The 17,592-nt window shown below is 43.0% G+C and overlaps 1 protein-coding gene across 2 annotated transcripts in view; it reads left to right on the top strand.

Moving 5' to 3' along the window:
* Positions 1 to 1,093: 1,093 nt before the first annotated feature.
* Positions 1,094 to 17,592, top strand: part of DAB2 (DAB adaptor protein 2) — a 39,551-nt gene continuing 23,052 nt past the window's right edge. The window contains exon 1 of one of the 2 annotated variants that reach the window (XM_074952499.1): positions 1,094 to 1,280. The gene's annotated coding sequence lies outside the window, so the exon portion shown is untranslated. The remainder of the gene's footprint in view (positions 1,281 to 17,592) is intronic. The other variant, XM_074952500.1, reaches the window with a different exon arrangement.

The following is a 17,592-nucleotide window of genomic DNA, read 5'->3' as shown; positions in this document are numbered from 1 at the left end:
GTAACAGTGTAAAACATAACCGAGGTCCCAATCCTGCAAACATTTATACAGACATGTGTAACAAGAAGCTTGTTATTTGTAGCAAGTAACTTTACACACATAAGTAGCATGCACTTCCTTAAGTGTCTGCAAGGCTGGGATATAAAGTGTTTTTTTTCTCCCTTATGAGAGAATTTTCTGCTTCTGAAGTGAGGGACTGAGAGCACCACTGAGAATCAAGCATAGTGCAGGCACAGTTGTGTTAATGCACCTGTGTCATCACCAGATATCCAGCACCCTTGTTATTCCAGGCTTGGGCCTCTTCTCAGCAGTCTGTCACTTACGCTGGTGGTTTTGTATGCAGGGTTAGATGGAGACCATAAAATATGCAACACATGATATATTTAACCACCACCCCCCAAGTGTCCAGCGATGAAATAAAGGGCATTGCATGACTTTCGCATAAAACACACCTTTCCCCACTCCACATTTCCTAATATATATTGTAACTGGGTGGGGGGAAGGGAGAGATGACAGGATCCAATACTGAGGAACAAAAACAATATAAGTGCTTTGAGTAAAGATTGGTGTAAGCTGCCAAAGTCAGATCTGGATACAACCTGCCTATGACCCGAAGTCTGAAGATGCCTTGATCCAGGATTTTGGTTCAGCCAGTTATAAAGTACCCAAATTCATATCTGCATCTAGGTATGGATTTTTAAACACTATCTCCACAAATAAATATAAATATATACACATTGAGACCAGGCTTTGGATCCCCTCTACACAGAGGGAGTTTGGAAGTGCTTTCTAAAATGCATTTCGGGTTTCTCTTTATGAATGATAATACCTGCAGAATTTGTGAGCTACAGACCTTCCACCCGTTACTTGTGAATTCCCTCTGAGCCTTAAAAACGCACACAACTACTTTAAAAACCTCCGAATTTCCTGCTGTGGGTTTAAATCAACCCCTTTAATGTCATTTTCTCCTCTCTGCTGTAGTACTCATTGCATAACAGCCCAACAGCCCTGGTTCCCTTCAGTCCTGGTTTGCAAAGGGTTAAGTTTGGAAGCACCGACACGTTGAGGGGGAGTAGCCAAGCCCAAGCAGCAAAATCATCACAGCACATTCCTGGGTAGTCCTCAGCTGCCAGCATCTGATTAAAACCATATCTCTGGCTGTGAGTGGCTAACTACGCTAAAGGCTGGAATACAACTGAATATTTAACCGGGCCCATAGTGTCAGCTACTCTACCGGCTGTAGTCCGAGGAGTATGCACCGAATAGCACGGAGCTAGTCTGTAAGTAGCTCTTCAGGAGGGTGGTTCTTCTTCTTCTTCTTCTTCTTCTTCTTCTTCTTCCTCCTCCTCCTCCTCCTGCCTTTTTTTTTTTTTTGGGGGGGGGGGATCGATCGGGGGCTCATTGTAAAGGCTCCTGGGGGCTCCAGGCCAGACTGCCCCTAGTACAGGGGTGGAGGGGGCGCTAAGAACCCGGTCTTAAGGCGGCAGCCCCCAGCCTGTTCCGAGTGTGAAATTGACTCGCTGGCTGGGGTTGCTGCCTCTGAGCCGGACGCTGCAGGCTTGGCTCGAGCGAACCGCCCTCGGAGTGCCCGGGGCGCCTGCTGCCAGGGGTCTGAGCCTCCCCCTGCTGGGCTCTTACTGCCTGCCGGGGGACTCCGAGCCCAACCCGCAGCGTCCCTGGGGCGAGCCCGTAAAACGGGCTCCAGGCAGCCAAGAGACGGCGACCCCTCGGAACGGGAGCCGATTAATCGCCTACCAGCTGGTCTTGGCTTCTCCCTCACGAAGTCTCTGATTTCTATCACTAGAAAAAACTCTTCCTGGGGGCTAACGGATCACGAACTTGGGCTTTATTGTGGCAACGCCCTTAAGTAAGGTCTCTGCCAAAGACCGAGACCCCACTGGGGCTAACTAACGCCTTTAAAGCGCTGAAACGTACAATAGAAGCCGTGCTGGGGGAGGGGACGCGAGAGACTGGGTTAAATCTCTGGAGCCAGCTGTGACTGTGATGGCTTTCATAGCCTAGGACTAGTGCGGTTTTTAAATCGATATGGGGGGATATTAATGCTAGGCAGTAGCAAGGCCTTACTCCCAAAATAAGGCTCTAGCTAAAATTGGGTGGAAATGTCTGCATCCTGCTTTCAGGCGTCTAAAAGGGCCCATCTCCTAAAGAAGCCCAAGAACACCAAGCAAAATAAACAAGCATTTTCTGCAGCTAGGAGGGGATTAAGACAAGCTTTATTTTTATATATCTAGTAAAAACCTGCTGTTCTAGAAATAGTGTGGATGAAAGAATCCAGTCACTCACTGCCAGTGGGGGTGGGGGAGAGAAGGGTGAGAACATAACTAAGCATTTTGGCCTGAGCATCTTGTTTGGCTTTCTAATGTCTGCACTTGGGGCAAGTAGGTGACATCTCAGTAGTGATGGATGAACTCTACAGGCAAATTTGACAGATCTTGTAGCAAAAAAAAAAGCCCCTGCCTAGTGAAAGGGAGCTCCTCTTAAGGATGAAATAAACAGAAATGGGTTACAGGACGAACGTATGTCCTCACTGCTCAGGATATCATGATGACACTCATTGGGGGGCCTATCAGACTGTTCAAGGCAATGTCCTTGTTCTGAGCAGTAGTTGGTTGGTGTCCTAAATCTATTGTTTGCCTACAGTAGAATTTATTTAGCAGCTTGGTGTAACCATTCTCTCCACTGCTTTAAAAACAAAGAGCAGCACATTTAATTAGCTAAACAAGCTAGGAAATGATGATAGTCTCCTCCAGTGAGACAGGATGACTGTATACCTGGGTGGCCTAGCAAGAGCAAATCCTCCTCTAACAGCAGCATGTCCCTTGCAGAGACTGGCCTCCTCCCCTTTAAAAAGCCACAAATATTTCCCCTTCAGTGTTGCTGTGGCTTCCACAGTTAACTAGGTAAGGAAAAGTGGTTTTAATACAGGATAAAATACCTGAAATTGGGACACTGTAGAAGCCTGAGTAACTAGAACAAGAAAACTGTACAAATACCAAAGGTCTAAGCTGAATCTAGCAAGGTATCTTCATCTCTACAGCAGAGATATGCACATGGCTCAAATCCCCTTCAGGGGATGGGCAGGGACACCATAGAAGGGAACATTTCCCTTCATTGGTTATGAAAACTCTTAGATTAGGGTGCTTTTAAATTATCCTTCTGATGGCAAGTGGCACTTGTGCTTACTAACCCTAACAAATGCATGTTCTGAGATGTTCACCCCCTTCAATATCTAACTCAAATGTTAGAATTAGTAATAGAAATTGGGATGGGGAAAATGGTTAATTCATTCACAGAAGCTAAAGATTTGATTCCAGACTCAGTTCTGGAGCAAATCCATAACCATCTGGAAAAGGAATATACTAAAAGATTCCTCAAAAATACCCTTCAAAATAGGGTCCCTAGGGCAATAGAAGATCATTCTTCCCTATCCTTCCCATGTGCAAAATCAGTTCCAAGAGTACTCTATCTTGGGAATCATCGTGTATATAGGCCCTTCCTGCTCTGCCAAACCAAAATGGATCTTGTCCTTTGGGAAAACTTCTGAAATTGCCAAATGTCTTGGGTTTGGGTTTAAAGCATGAATTCCATTCCTAACTTTGAAATGGAACCAACCTTTGCTGTGAACAGAGAACCCCCAAAAGGTATAAAAGATGCAAATTAAGATAGGTGAGCCACAGGAATAAAGCATTAATTTGGCAAAAGATGAGTAAGACTGAGGAAAAGGTTGGTGTAAATAGGAGAGCATTCCCAAGTCACTAGGACCTTTACTCTAGGCCCCATTTATTCCTTGACCCTTACTCCTGAAGAATAGACCAAATTTAAGACTTCTTGGCATTCAGATCCACTCAACTCCAACATTTCAGGTGACTCTTAATACCTTTTACCATCTTCACTCATCCTTTCTGGTAACTGGTATTAGACTTTGCTACAGCATGACTTGCTATCAGTCTCCTCATTGCTTTTTTTAATGTCAATTGAAACAAACTAAGCACCAGTTGTCCGTTTGGCATGCTATGAACCAGAAGATGTGGTCCTAACCCCAGAGAACTTAATCAGTTGTGACTGCTATAAAATCCTCACTTTTACAGTGGTAATGTCTCCCTAACGCTTCATAGGAAGCTTCCTTGAGGGAAGAAAGGCAGGTCCAATATCCATTGGATGGCCTGGAGACGCAGCAGGAACATGGCAAGTATTTCTTATCTATGTCCCTTGCAGCTGTCTTCAGTGTTTAGAACTCTAAGGTGGGGGGAGGGAGGAGCCAGAGCTTTGTCAGTCAAGATCTACTTCGAGGAGAGAGCTGTCCGTATGCCTCTAGTTGATGATCGCTGAGCACCGCCTTATGAATGCTTACCTCTGTGAAGGAAGAGTACTAATCCATTTTACAGATGGAAATATTCTGAATACAGGAATAAGACAACCAGATGTGGGACACATTAAATGAAGCAGGCAGAAAAGACAGCTGTCCCTGGGCTCTGTGGGAACCTAAGTCAATAATACTTGGTTTCAAGGAGGGGGATTGTGGTCTCCCAGCTGGGCAGGCTGCTGAGAGATGGAACAAGAAGATGTGGATGTCCAGAGATGAAATGGGGTAGTCTGAAACCATGCTGTAATCTTTGAGTACTGTTGCCAGGCCCACAGGCTTCCTATCCTTTTTTGATGAGCTACGTGCTTCTAAGACACTTGGGTGGTCTTTTGGGCTGACCCAGCACTCTGGGATGCATGTGGACTGCATTCAGCAGGGCCAGCAGTTTGGATGACATTACTGTCCTTTATGAGAGCACTCAAAGCAACAGACTCGCTTATTGGCCACCAGAATACTTTAGGGATCTGTTCTCAGTCAGTGGAAGTAAGCTCCCTCAGGCTAGGGGAGGGATAAGGGCAATATTTTGTCCTTACTAGTGCCTCTCAGTAAGATTCAGATCTTCTGCCCAATTTAACTAACTACAGCCTTCAGTGCATAGTTAGATTAATGTCCTAAGTATCCTTCAGATAAGGGATCCTGAAAACTTCAGTGGAAGAAACTGTGGCTTTCTAGTAGGAAGAATTTTAAGATCAGAGGTTGAACATTGTTTAGCTTACTCCCACTGGGAATAACACATGAACAGAGCTAGCAATCCTAGACTCCTTTTGGAACAGGTGTAATAAAAGGAATCATGGCTAACTGACATACCAATCAACTTGACATCCTTGAACTAAAGTCTCTTGCAGGAGTGAATGCTGAGGCTAGCCAGGTTACTCCAGAAGCCATCTTGTCACACCTCTGCTTTTTGAGTACAAATGCTGATGTAAACCACTAAAATGCCCTTAGCGGACTTAGGGGGAGGAAGGTGCCTCTACAGAGAAGAGGGAACACTAGCTGGAGGTGAAGCGGAGGGTGGTGGCTAGGGAATGCCTGGTAATAAATGAGCTGACTGCCAGAACATCATGGTCTTGGGACTCAAAACAAACTGGATGCAGACATCTTGAAATGTAGATGTCTAATATTGCTAATACAGCTTGTGTATAGGCAAGGTCTATTATACTGCATCGGTGTAACTAAACTGGCTCTACTTTCTTGTGTAGGCAAGTCCTTAGCTTTGTTCAACACTTAACTTAGCCTCTTCCTTCCAATACTTAACTTTCTACACACTAATCCCACTGACCTAGGTTTGCCCCTGGGTGTAGAGAACGCCTCAGAATGACACATTGCTGACACAATGTGTGTGACCCAATATAAGTGAAGAACCACCAGCATCCCTGAACACTGCAAAATGCTCTTGGGTTAAAGACTTGATAAAACTCCCAACAGGCCTTCACTCCCTCTAATTGTCTCCAAAGTAACAAACACCAATAATACACATCCTCTTAATCATAACACTTTCAGTTCAACAGGACCAGTTAAGGACAGCACTTTGGCCTTGATTGAATTTCCTCCCTCTCTACTAGATCCCATTAGATCCTTATAGGATGAGACAGTGATTCATAGGATGGGGATTCTCTTATTAAAATAACAAGGTTCAGTGACTGTACGCAATTCAGGAGGCTTTAAAAAGACACTGACTGGACACTTGTTCCCTGTCCTGCAAGAGACCTGTACAAGATACTAGCTGGCAATTTTTACCTTGATACAAGAGGACTAAAGTAACTGCAAACATTCTGCTTCATAGAATCCTAACATGAGATCAAGAATAAGACTTGTCTACCTATATAGGACAAGATAAATAAGAGCACTGAAGGGATTACAATATGAGACAAGTAATTCACTATAAATATCAGATCTGATAGTGCAGTAATCATTCCTTGTGATCAACCCTTACAACTCCAGTAGAGAAAGGAATAGTACAAAAGGCCAAAGAACCTCCTATCTTGAAAGGCAAAAACTGGAGGAGGCAGTCTTTGTTTTCAGCAGCAGAAGATAAGGGCTTCAAACTGCAAACACTTGTTAGACTGAGGTTGACTTGCAAGATGGAGCTTCAGAGCAGGGTTCAAAGTTGGTGCCTAACCTCTTCCTCCCAGGTAGGAGGTGAGCCCATCTCCAGGCACTTCTGAGCATTGTTCCCTCTAAGCTGTGCATGTGCACACAGATCCTAAACCCCATGCACATGGTGAAATACTGCACGCACAACAATTTGCACAGAAGAAATTTTTTGCGCACATGGCCTGTCAAAAATTAGAAGGAATGCTGCTTGTGAGGTAGCTAAAATTCTTTTTTTTCCAAAGGGTGATGTGGGACAAGATGGTCCTAGAGATGACTGACTTGCAAAAAGGTACAAAGGAAGCCTATGTCAGTCAGGATTAGAACTTAGTTCTTGACTGCTACACCCAGGCTTTGTCATACTGTAAGTCTTCCTTATCGTGATTTTCTAGAACATGTATTCCCTCTATCTTGCATCCAGGAAGATATTGCAGTCTGCCAGTAATGTCTAATGGGAGAATCCATATGCAGTTGTAAAATGTTGAATGACCACATAGGGAAGCCCACTGAAAGAGACCAAAAATGTTGAGGCAGAGAATAGTTCAGATGAGAACCTCCCCTGTAGATCTTTTAGGCAGAGATAAGACACTAGTCTTAACTATAGTTACAGAAGGAGGTATAAGCAAATGATTCCAGTTACTCGGCTTTGGCAATGGCAGCGGTGGCACCACAAATTCCCACTTAGACTATCAGTGATATGCAACTCCCCAGGCCCCTAGAGACTCCTCCTTGTATCTGACAGCATTTCATATTTTCAAACTAGCAGTTACCAAATCTCCCTCGGACACTAGTCTAGAGAGACTAGACTCTCCTACTGTGCTCATTGCTAATATCTGAGCATCTTCCAGTGGATTAACAAGCATGTGAGACACATGAAGCAGTGAGATGTTTGCTTCACTCTTATCTGTACTGGCCAAGGGTACATCTACAGAAGGATAAAAGCCCATGGTGTGGCTGGCCTAGGTCAGCTGACTTGGACTCTGGAGCTGGAAGTAGAGGAGGGGAAATTGCTATGTAGACACTTGGGCAGCAGCCCAAGCTCTGGGACCGTGAAAGCGTGGAGGGTCCCAGAGCTTGGGCTGCAGCCTGAGCCTGAATGTACATGGCTTCTCCCTTTCCCTCCTTGCCCCCATCCCAGAGTTGAAGCCTGAGTCAGTTGACCTGGGCCAGCTGTGGGTATTTTAGTCCTGTGTAGACATACCCATAGTGGATAGTTAACATATCTGTATTGAAGTGGATTAGATTTTAAATTTGCTTTTCGAGATTGACCATTCTTTGCTTTCATGAAGTACTTCTGTAGGATAATTCTAAGCACTTGCTGAATCATCCATTCCATGCTCAGATCCTGAGCATAATGCAAATTCTCAATCAAATCCTAGCCCAATAGATCTTAACTATTAACTTAAATCACACTACTCTTAAACACCACAAGGGTGATGGAGTAAATCCTATTTTCTTCCAACTTTGTGGTAGATAGTTGGATCATCTGCATGGTATACCATGGCAGGCTGTACAGAAGATAGGCAATAGTCCTACCTCTGGTCTAATGAAATAGTCACATATTCAAACTGCAAAGAGGGATATCCCAATAGTGGCAGATCTTACAACATGCAACTGAAATAACACTAACTGCTTCAATGTAGGGGAAAAGTCCCAACTTTATTGGGAGAATCTTGGGATGGCAGAGTTCTTAAAGAGACTTTACTCCCAGTGGTGAGAAGATGTTTTAGCTATAGAGTATGCCTCTTGAGCTACAATTCCAGGTGGAGGTGAAATGGCACTGAGCTATTCCCTTGCTAAAATTCTTTGTTTACATGAGTTATAATGCACTTAGTCTGAGTCAAATTGACTTAATTAAGCAAAACTAAAGTAGTGAGGATCCACAACAAATGGTGAAATAGAACTGAAAGTCAAGGCTTAAAGCAACAAATGTATCTCTACACTTCAGAAACTATAGTCTTATGAGACTTTTTAGGACAATTGAAGCTACATCTTAAAAGTTGCTTATAGGACAGAGATCCATACTGAGGAGAAACTCTAGCTTCCAACTTCTGAATCTTGACAAACTCTTGCCTTGCAGTGATCAACAAACTTGTCTAAAGCGTCTTAATACAAACTGAAAATATCTACTTTTGTCACCTATATTTAAATGAACCAGAACTGCAATAGCCACAAGGCCATTTTGCCCTTTACCCAACTAGCTTCAGATGGGATAAGGGGGTTGTGCAGATTGCAACCAATTCAAATATGAATAATGCATTGGTATAGACTCTTACAGTAAAATCCTGGGTGCTGCTAAGAACTAAGCAGAATGATGTTCCAATTTATAGATGCTGTATTTCCTAGAGCTTGGTGACCAGCTCTGTTGGGAACTAGCCCAAAGATTTGGGTGTACTTATATTCATGGAGTTATAAACCGATATTAGAATCTGGCCAAAACCGTTCCCATAGAAAGCTGGCTATTGAATCTCTTCCAACCAGCTCTCCTAAATATGTACAAATTCCTTAGTGTCACAGGTTTGAGAACAGATTTGTAATATGTTAAAATCCTTTAAACTGCTGAACAGCCAGTTCATTTTGAGAACTGTTAGATGAGTAGGCAACAGATGCCTGGCTTTAGTTAAAAACAACCTGAAAAATTATGTAAATGCTGACTAAGCCATGTTCTTGTACTTCCTGGATTCTTAACAAAATCAAATGCTAAGTAAAGACCAAAAACTGGTGGGATGATATCATAAGAACAGACTGTCCTGATCAGTTGATGGAGCAACAGTTAGTAAACTAAGCTGATATGGGAAAGGCATTTGGATGGTGGATCACTGGAATGACTCCTTGTTGGCTGTACTAAGACCTTGGAGTACATGGAGCTGTCACAAATCAATCCCTGTGGCCACCATGATTTGGTCACTGGCTTCAGTCATTTTTTTGAAGTTTAGCAACCAAAAACTTCAGTAATATAAGACTTAAAGGCAGGTAGCCAAGGAACAGGCTCCCCATCACTACCTCTCATAGCAATTAAACATTGCTTCCAGTGTTGGGAGTCCAGCGCAGTGGCAGGGGAGGGGACTACCCAGTACCTTCTAAAACACATTACCCCATAAATAAACCATGGGAACTATAGCTGTTGACAAAGAATAGTCTACAGAAGCAGGCCTGTGACCCTTGTCATAAGGCTACACCTTGGTGAAAGGCATAAACCCTGACCCCAGCTGACTAAAGTAGCTCATTTAAATAACAGACAAAACTGTTTCTAGAAAGTCATTTGAGCCAATAGTACTTATCTTTAGTGTTGTGAACTTGACTCTTGTAAACTAGCTAAGCAATAGCTTTGACCAGCCGTGTTGTGATTGCTGCTTAGACCTCAAGGCAAAAGCTGATATTAGTGAAAGGTCACCAAATGTCTGACGGTAGCTAGACTAAAACTGATTGTAGCAATGCTGGGATGAGCTTGCCATCAACATTAACTTGGAGTATGGCTCCTTTTTTTAAAAAAAAAAAAAAAACCTCCAGTCTCTTGGAAAGAGGAAGGACTCTTAGTGGCTGGTGGGGAGGGAAGCCAAGCATTTATACCTGGTGTGGAAAGAATGACTGGTAATAAATTGCATACCAAAAATTATTCTAGTAAGTGATTTGACAGTTTGATAATGCCAGTGAACTGAATAAACTGTAGTATGTATCTTATGAGTTTTAAACAGACTTTGTATTTGTGGATGATCTAAACACTATACCCAGATGGAAAGACATTTTTCTCAAGCTGTATTTAACTTAAACATTAGCTTTAATAAAAAAAAATTAATTTGCTTTAAAAGGCAAGGTGCCCACTGGCAGCCATCAAGACTCCATTTGCATCTGGATTTTGGTTGCTTGAGTCTTTCTATATATCCCACTAGAACTGGATGGGAAAAACATTTAACCAAATTACTCCTGCTCTTAAAACTCTGGGTCAGTTTCATGCAAACTGCCTCTTCATTCCTAGATGTAGGCAGCAAGAGACAAGGATATTGCTAAAAATGCAGTGTGGTGTAAAGTATTCCCCTTAATAAAAGGGAAATGCTGCATAAGCAGGCTTCTGAAGCCTGCGGTATTTGCACTCTGATACCCCCATGATGTCATTGGGACACTAAATTCAGAAATGTGAATTCATTTACATTTCTCTGAAATGAGAGCCAAAAGGTAAATTGGTAATTCTCCCTCCTCCCCCAAACTTCACTTCAGGGAAATGAGAACTATGATCTGTAGTGAGGCCCATGAGGAGGCTAACCCCACTAGGGTCTCTGATTAGGCTCTACGCCCATGTCTGTTGGACTGCTTGCTGGCTGACTACGGTACCACTTTCCAATCATAAGGGGTAAGTTCAGTTCTTATTCAGCAGGTCATGTCCCAATCTAAGCTGTTGCACTACAGTAGGTTCATTCAATTTAAGTGTAAACTCAAAGCACACAGTGCTCTAGCATTTTGGGTGCTTTAATAATGAGGCAAAACACTTCCAGTCTAGCACTTCAACTTTCCAGATGTGCCCAAAAGACCCTGTTCAAAAGGCAGATGTGTCTGAAATAGTGCATGCATTTTTCTAATTCACTAATGCTTGCACAATGCCTTCCAAGGTTACTCAGTTCATTGCCAATGCAACAGTGTTTAAACAGTAAAACGTGCAACATTAGCATCCAGTCCAGAGATTTATGTGCATAATTGTCATTGTTGGTCAAGCCACACAGGGACATACATGAATGTGCTATTGTATAGCAGAAGCTGCCCCAAGTATTAATGTGGTGTTAGTATCAGATTATTTCAGATTCTCTCATGAGAGCAGCATGTTTCTGTCTACCCTGTTTCAGCTTGTTCCACTAACTTTTTTTAGTAAATTAACCCACTTGTTGGTAGAATGCTCAGGGGTTTGTTTTTTCCTTTTAAAAAAGAGTGCATCACATGTGCCACTGGAAACTGACAATATCATCCAATAGCTGTGTAATAGGCTAAAGATGTCCTTTTGGCAAATGGATTTAATGGTATCTTTATGCAGCTGCTGTTAATAGAGTTCCTGACTATTGGGTTGTTGTGCCTGTCTTCTCCAGACTAATTTAGTAAGAGCTGAAGCAGAAGTACAACATACAAGCTTTCTAAACTATTAGGAATTCAAATGACTATTTAGGAGAAAACATAGCCTTACAAAACTATGTTCGTAGTACTTAAATTATTGCAGCAGTTCTGGCAACTTCCCTTATTCCCAACAGGATATGTTGGAGTCGGCAATAAAGCCTTGCTTTCCTGTCCTCTCTTGGCCTCCTGGGTTCTAATTCAAGGTTAATATTTACATGCAATAACTCTTTCATCTATATCAAGCCCTTGCAGTACCAAGGGACAATGAAGAAGCACATGCTGTGAGGAGGACAAAGTACTAGGCAGTCTAGCAGAGATTTTTACTTTACTGTCAGTTTTTTTCCCTCTGGCCTCTCCATGTTCCCCCTGATTTTTTTTCCTTTCTCCACACAATTTAACTCACATGATCCTTGCTGCAGGGCCAGAAATACAATTATTTCCGTTTCTATAAATGGCAGGTGAGTTCTCTGCTTAACATGGTGGTCTCATTACCTCAGTTTCCAAATAGCAGCACAAGCTATCAAGAGGGATGCTGTTATGACCATAATTGAGGTTTTCAAAATATCTCTAACTGCCCAACTATTTGGAGGGGGAATGCCATCCTAGAGTAATAGCAGTACTGTAGCTTATTGGCAACAATCCTAAAATAAACTGTTAAAGCTGCTGTCCAAAGAGCCTAGAAACTTATGAGGAAACCCTTTTAAATGGTTCTTAACCATCTGTGTATTAATCAATTATTCTTGGAATAGCTTAGCCTTTTGAGAAGTCAGCCTGCCTTGCTACAGGTCTGACTTCTATGAAGTGCATGGTAAAACTAATTGTAACTATCAGGTGCATGAGCTGCACTAAAATGCTTGAGTTAAGACAGCCTCCCATAGGCATATAAGACTCATACTAGTTTGGGTGCAGGGTTGTATTTAATAGTCTGAAATACCTAGACTTCCTGGAACCACTCTGAAATCTCAGCAGGATTTCCTGCCTTGAGGTAGATGGCTGCATGGGCCATGTCTTACTATGAGGTTTCTTATCAACAAACATGCCTGCTATGTGAGGTGCTGTGCCACACTCCCCCCCCCCCCCCCCCGCCCCACCAGTGCTATATGTGCATGCTGAATGCTCTCACTCTTTATGCATGGTCAAGCACTAAATACATTTTACTCCACTGGATCCTGACAGAGTGCTAGGCAAGTTCTGATATAGAATCAGTAGTAGTAGTAAGTGAGACTGATCTCAATATTCTACCTGAAGTAGAGGCATCGAGATAAGAACCTCAAAGTAATACACTTTAAGCTTTCTAGAGAATCCTAAACAGACGAATAATGGGTGGTTTGGTTTTTAACACAATAGCCTGTCTTCTGTCAAGCATACCTAGTGGAACAACTTCTGACCATAGCTGCTGAGGGCCAAACTCTACCCTCACTTACACTATAACTCAGGAGTATGAAGGCCAAATTTTTCAAGTGTCTGAGGGCGAGTGTATTGGAACTTTTTCCTAACTCTCCAATAACTCAGCTGAATTACTTGCTTCCTCTTTCAATTAGTATTGTCATGCTTTTAATTGAAAAGCATGACAAACTGGCACAATGACTAATACAAATACCCTTTCCCTGAAATAATCCTTCCTTAAATTCAAAAAGAGTAAAATTAAAGGACTAGAAGTCACATTTTAAGTGCTTCAGATTCCAATAGCTAAAGGAATGGGGGCAGAAGAGGGGTGTGTGTATATACACAATGTGTCCCTCTTTCCAGTGCTACTGTTGACAGGCTTCATAAAGTGCTGGCAATGAATATACAGTCAGTGCAATGTGTTCTGTATACATATGCTGAAGGTGCAAATTTTGAGTTTCTTCCCAGATCCAATCATACTCCTGGATTAGATGGCATACACAATACAGTATGTGAAGTTGCCATGTCTGTGTGCCTGCCCTGTTTCATTTGAGTGGTGATCTGATCTTGGCTTTCAAAATGTTAGCTGCTGTGTGGTCTAAGGCCAAAATACAGAGTGTGGCCTTGTTTTTACTGATAGTGGTGGAAACTGTTTGCAGGTGTTCCACTTGATGCTAGAGTCTTCCACAATGCAACAGTAGAATGCACCTAACACTGAAAGCTGCACAAAAATCAGGTGGCTTTATAAGCAATAGGCCCAGAATGGCCACAAGGTGGTTGTGACAGACAGGTGATCAACAGCCAATTAAATGGGATTAATTGTGCATCACTTCATCCCCCTGAGTCTTAAGCACTTGCTTCTTCCAAAGCCTGGTCATCTTTATCTGAAAGCTTCAGACCCATCTGAAAAGTTATTTGCCCCTCATATAACCGAACTGCCAATTGCTTACGGCTCTTGTGGGAATACTTTCTCCTTCTTGGCTTGAATGGCTTGCAGTGCCCTAGCTGCTGACTGATCCAGACCCATCACTAGTGGATGCCTTTACTTCATCATTGAACTAATGGCATCTCATCCATCCCACTGCAAAGAGGTTTTGGATAGTACTCACCTGTGAATACTGCTTCTGATGCAGTGTAACAGTGCAGCAACCAAAGACTTACTCAGTTATATATAAACTGGTTGCCAACATAAACTAAAATAGCTGTTGCTATTTGATTTTTCTAACTTGGCAATATGTTGACTTGGTCTGTCTAGGTTCTCACTGGTCTGACCTGGCTTCAAACTGGAGTAGGACTTTCAAGAGAGAACTAGGTTGAGAATAAGTGTCCTGCAAAACTGTAGTAAAACAGTGCAGCTCACCTGCTGATCTTAATGAACAACCTTGTTCTCCCTGGGCTAGAGAATACCCTGGGAACACTAGAAGCACTCACTGGCCCAACTGATCACACCTGACTGGATTACCCAATAAGACCTCAGCTGCTGTTAAGAGTGCAGGGACTTGAACAGCAGACACTGCTGCCCTCTTCTTCTCCCCCCACCCCCCAAGAGGAGTATGAAGAGGGGAAGGGTAGTGTGCTGCACAAAGCTGCAGATAGAGGAACTCCTTCCTGTTTCTGGCTAGGCATGTATAGCTTCTGAACTAGCTGCTTCTGAAAATGGCAAGCACCCTTGCTGTTAAAATTAGGGTGACCACCTGTCCCAAATTGTGCAGGAGAGTCCCAAAATGCAGAGTTAGAGTCCTGGGCTGAATAACTCAGGGCAGCATTTGTCCTGGATTCTCTACAGCTCTGCTTTGCAGCTGTCTGAGGCTCAGGTGGGGCCAGCCTCTTCTGGGGGAGGGAGGGACTGAGGTCAGCCTTAGCCACCCCTACCCACCTGGCCAGGCCAGAAGCCAGAGCTGGGCCATGGTAATGGCTGCTCAGGGAGCCCCAAACCCTCCACCTGCCCTGGGTGGTATGCCTTGAGGGAGGGGGTAATACATGGTGGGGCTGCTCTCTGGCACCCTGCCCTGGGCAGGTGGAGGGTCCAGGGCTCCCCACAGCAGCCTGGGCTCCCTGAGCAGCTCTGGCCTGGGCAGAGCCTTGGAGGAAGGGAATCCAGCATGTATCCCACTTCTGAAAAGGTTGTCACTCTACTTAAAATACCCCTTACTGCTGGAAGCATCCACTTGTTCATTGCATTATCTCTAAAGTGGTTAGGTGAAGTAATCTGGGAGTACTCATTCAGCACAAGTTCTTCTCAGACCATTAACTAGAATTGTCTAGTGACATTCTTTAAACTAAATATGGTGCTCTTTTGAGCTAGTCTTGAGGCTCATCTAAGGAGTAAAGAAGCCCAACTCACTGAAACATTAACTTTGCAATAGTATAACCTTTGCACATTCCTGAACATCTGGCTCAGCAGGAAAAATGACTGAGTCTCCCAGCTAGCTGAGTGAGAGTGCTTCCCATGGCATGGTAAATGACTTGCTTTTATTGCACGCGCACACCAAAAAAAAAAATATGAAGGACCACGTTCTGGAGTAAAATGCTGGCACACCATAGTTTTCAAACATCTGTTCCAGGACTGGGATACAACAAGCCAACAGACTTAAACACATGAAGGGCTATTTCAAACCTGGCTCAAAGTGCAACCTGCAAACCTGGCTCATTCCCAGAGTCATAATATAGTCCTTCAGAGGAATCGTTGTACAGTACACGTTTCCTGTTGGCTTTGGGCAAACAGTCTGGTTAGAAACTGGACAATCCCTCTGCAGGAGAGAACACCTCAGATTTCCACAGTGAAAATGGGTCCAATCTTTTCCATCTAAACCTTTAGGAATAGTTTAAAGAAACTCCTTGGAACCTAAACTGGTGCATAAGCTTCCAAAAGGGATGGGGAAATGCACACTTCTATCACTAGGGAGCACATACCTGCAAGGACAAGAAAAGCTCTGAGTGAGAAGGCAGCTTCAATCCTTGGGTAGAAAAGCTGGGTAGAAACAGAGCTCCAGAAAGTAATCACTTGCCTTTAGTGGACCACTCTGGCATACCTTGGCTTCCCAAGGAGTGCAGTTGTCTGTGCTCATCAAAATAGTACTTCATCCCCTTTGGTTGCTGCCTCCCTGACTCCAACCTAACTATTTAAGAACAGTTGATATAAGCCCAATTTAAGTTAACTGACCTCTTGAAGCCATTGTCAGTAGGGAATCCTAATAATCGATGGGTGTGTATCTAGTGGGCATCCACAGGGATCACTACTGGGCTTAATGATCAATCTTTAGATCTAGCAGTAAATATAAAAGTTGGCAAAAACAAAGGTGGGCAGAATGCCCTGACATTCTTTTACCAGGTGATCTAGATGGGTACATGGCTTTACCATGCAAGCAATGCATTTGGTTGTATTAAAATGCAAAGTCCTACATCAAGGAATGGTCCCCATACCTACTGGACAGGGACTTTCATGATAAGACTGGGGAAGAGAGTAATAAAGAATTAGTAACTCATCGCTACACTGGGAGCTCATGTTGAGGGGAGGGTACCAGGACCTTGAATGTATGAACAGGTGAGCCTTAACTAGGACTAGGGAGGTGATTCAGTACTGCAATACCTTATTTTAGTTTTTCCTAAGGACTAGCAAAAAGGTACAAAAGAGTTCCAAATGACTGAGCCCTTGTTGGAGAGTCTGACATCAACTGTAGAGTTAAGATAAGGGGCTTATGCAGATGACCTAGTACAATGGGCATGCACACTTGAATTAATGATGATACTCCTTGCTAGTTTAGGAAAAACCAGTGCAGTCAAACTGGAACTTGTAACCACTGTCATCTTGGCATTTATCTTGAGGGGGAGGGAGGGACAACAGTGTTCAAATGCAGCAGTGAAGTACTAGAACAAGTAGAATTTTGTTTCTAGACACTTCATCTGTGCTGATGGCTCCAAGAATGAGGTTAAAGGGAGATTTATTTGACAAAATAATGGACTGATAGACATTTACAAAACTTATCAACCCAACATACCAACAGTATTATACAGAGGTCTGGAAGTAGTTACAGTAAATGAAAAACATTAGAAGGCTGAATGAAACAAAGTGGAGTTCTTTGAAAGATGGCAGGTATAAAATAGAATTAAAGACCAATGAATTTAGAGTAAGGAGTGAAATCAGGGTATAGGATTGTATTTTTTTCCAGTTGTAGCCAATGGTGGGACTTTAGCATCTTATCCATTTGTCTTCTACAAAGAAAATAATGCAAGCACAACCAAAATCAGGTTGACCTAGAGGCAGACCTGTGACTAGATGGTGGGACACCATAGTCAGGAAAATTATCATGCTGTGCTAATGGAGGAATGGTGATATTGTACTTCTCCCTGGGCCTGCAAAGATGCTCTGGGCTGAAAGACCATTTAAACTCCACTGCTTGTAATGGTGACACCAGTAGTCCTAAAGAATTCACTTGAAGGTATCTACAAAGAGCTGAAACCTTAACATTAGAAAAGAAACTAAACTTGAAGTTTCACATACCTGTACATCTGAATCAAGACTTCCAGAAATCTTTCTGATGGACAAGTACTTTATCATAAGCCTAGTTGATCTACTGACTAGGACTAAGATACAGCTACTAGTGCTCAAAGTTAGGGAGCTTATAACCCAGCTT

The sequence above is a fragment of the Natator depressus genome, chromosome 5 (assembly GCF_965152275.1).
Source record: "Natator depressus isolate rNatDep1 chromosome 5, rNatDep2.hap1, whole genome shotgun sequence".
NCBI classification, from domain to species: domain Eukaryota; kingdom Metazoa; phylum Chordata; order Testudines; family Cheloniidae; genus Natator; species Natator depressus.
Note: the sequence above shows the minus strand (reverse complement) of the source record. Positions and strands in the feature narration are given on the sequence as shown.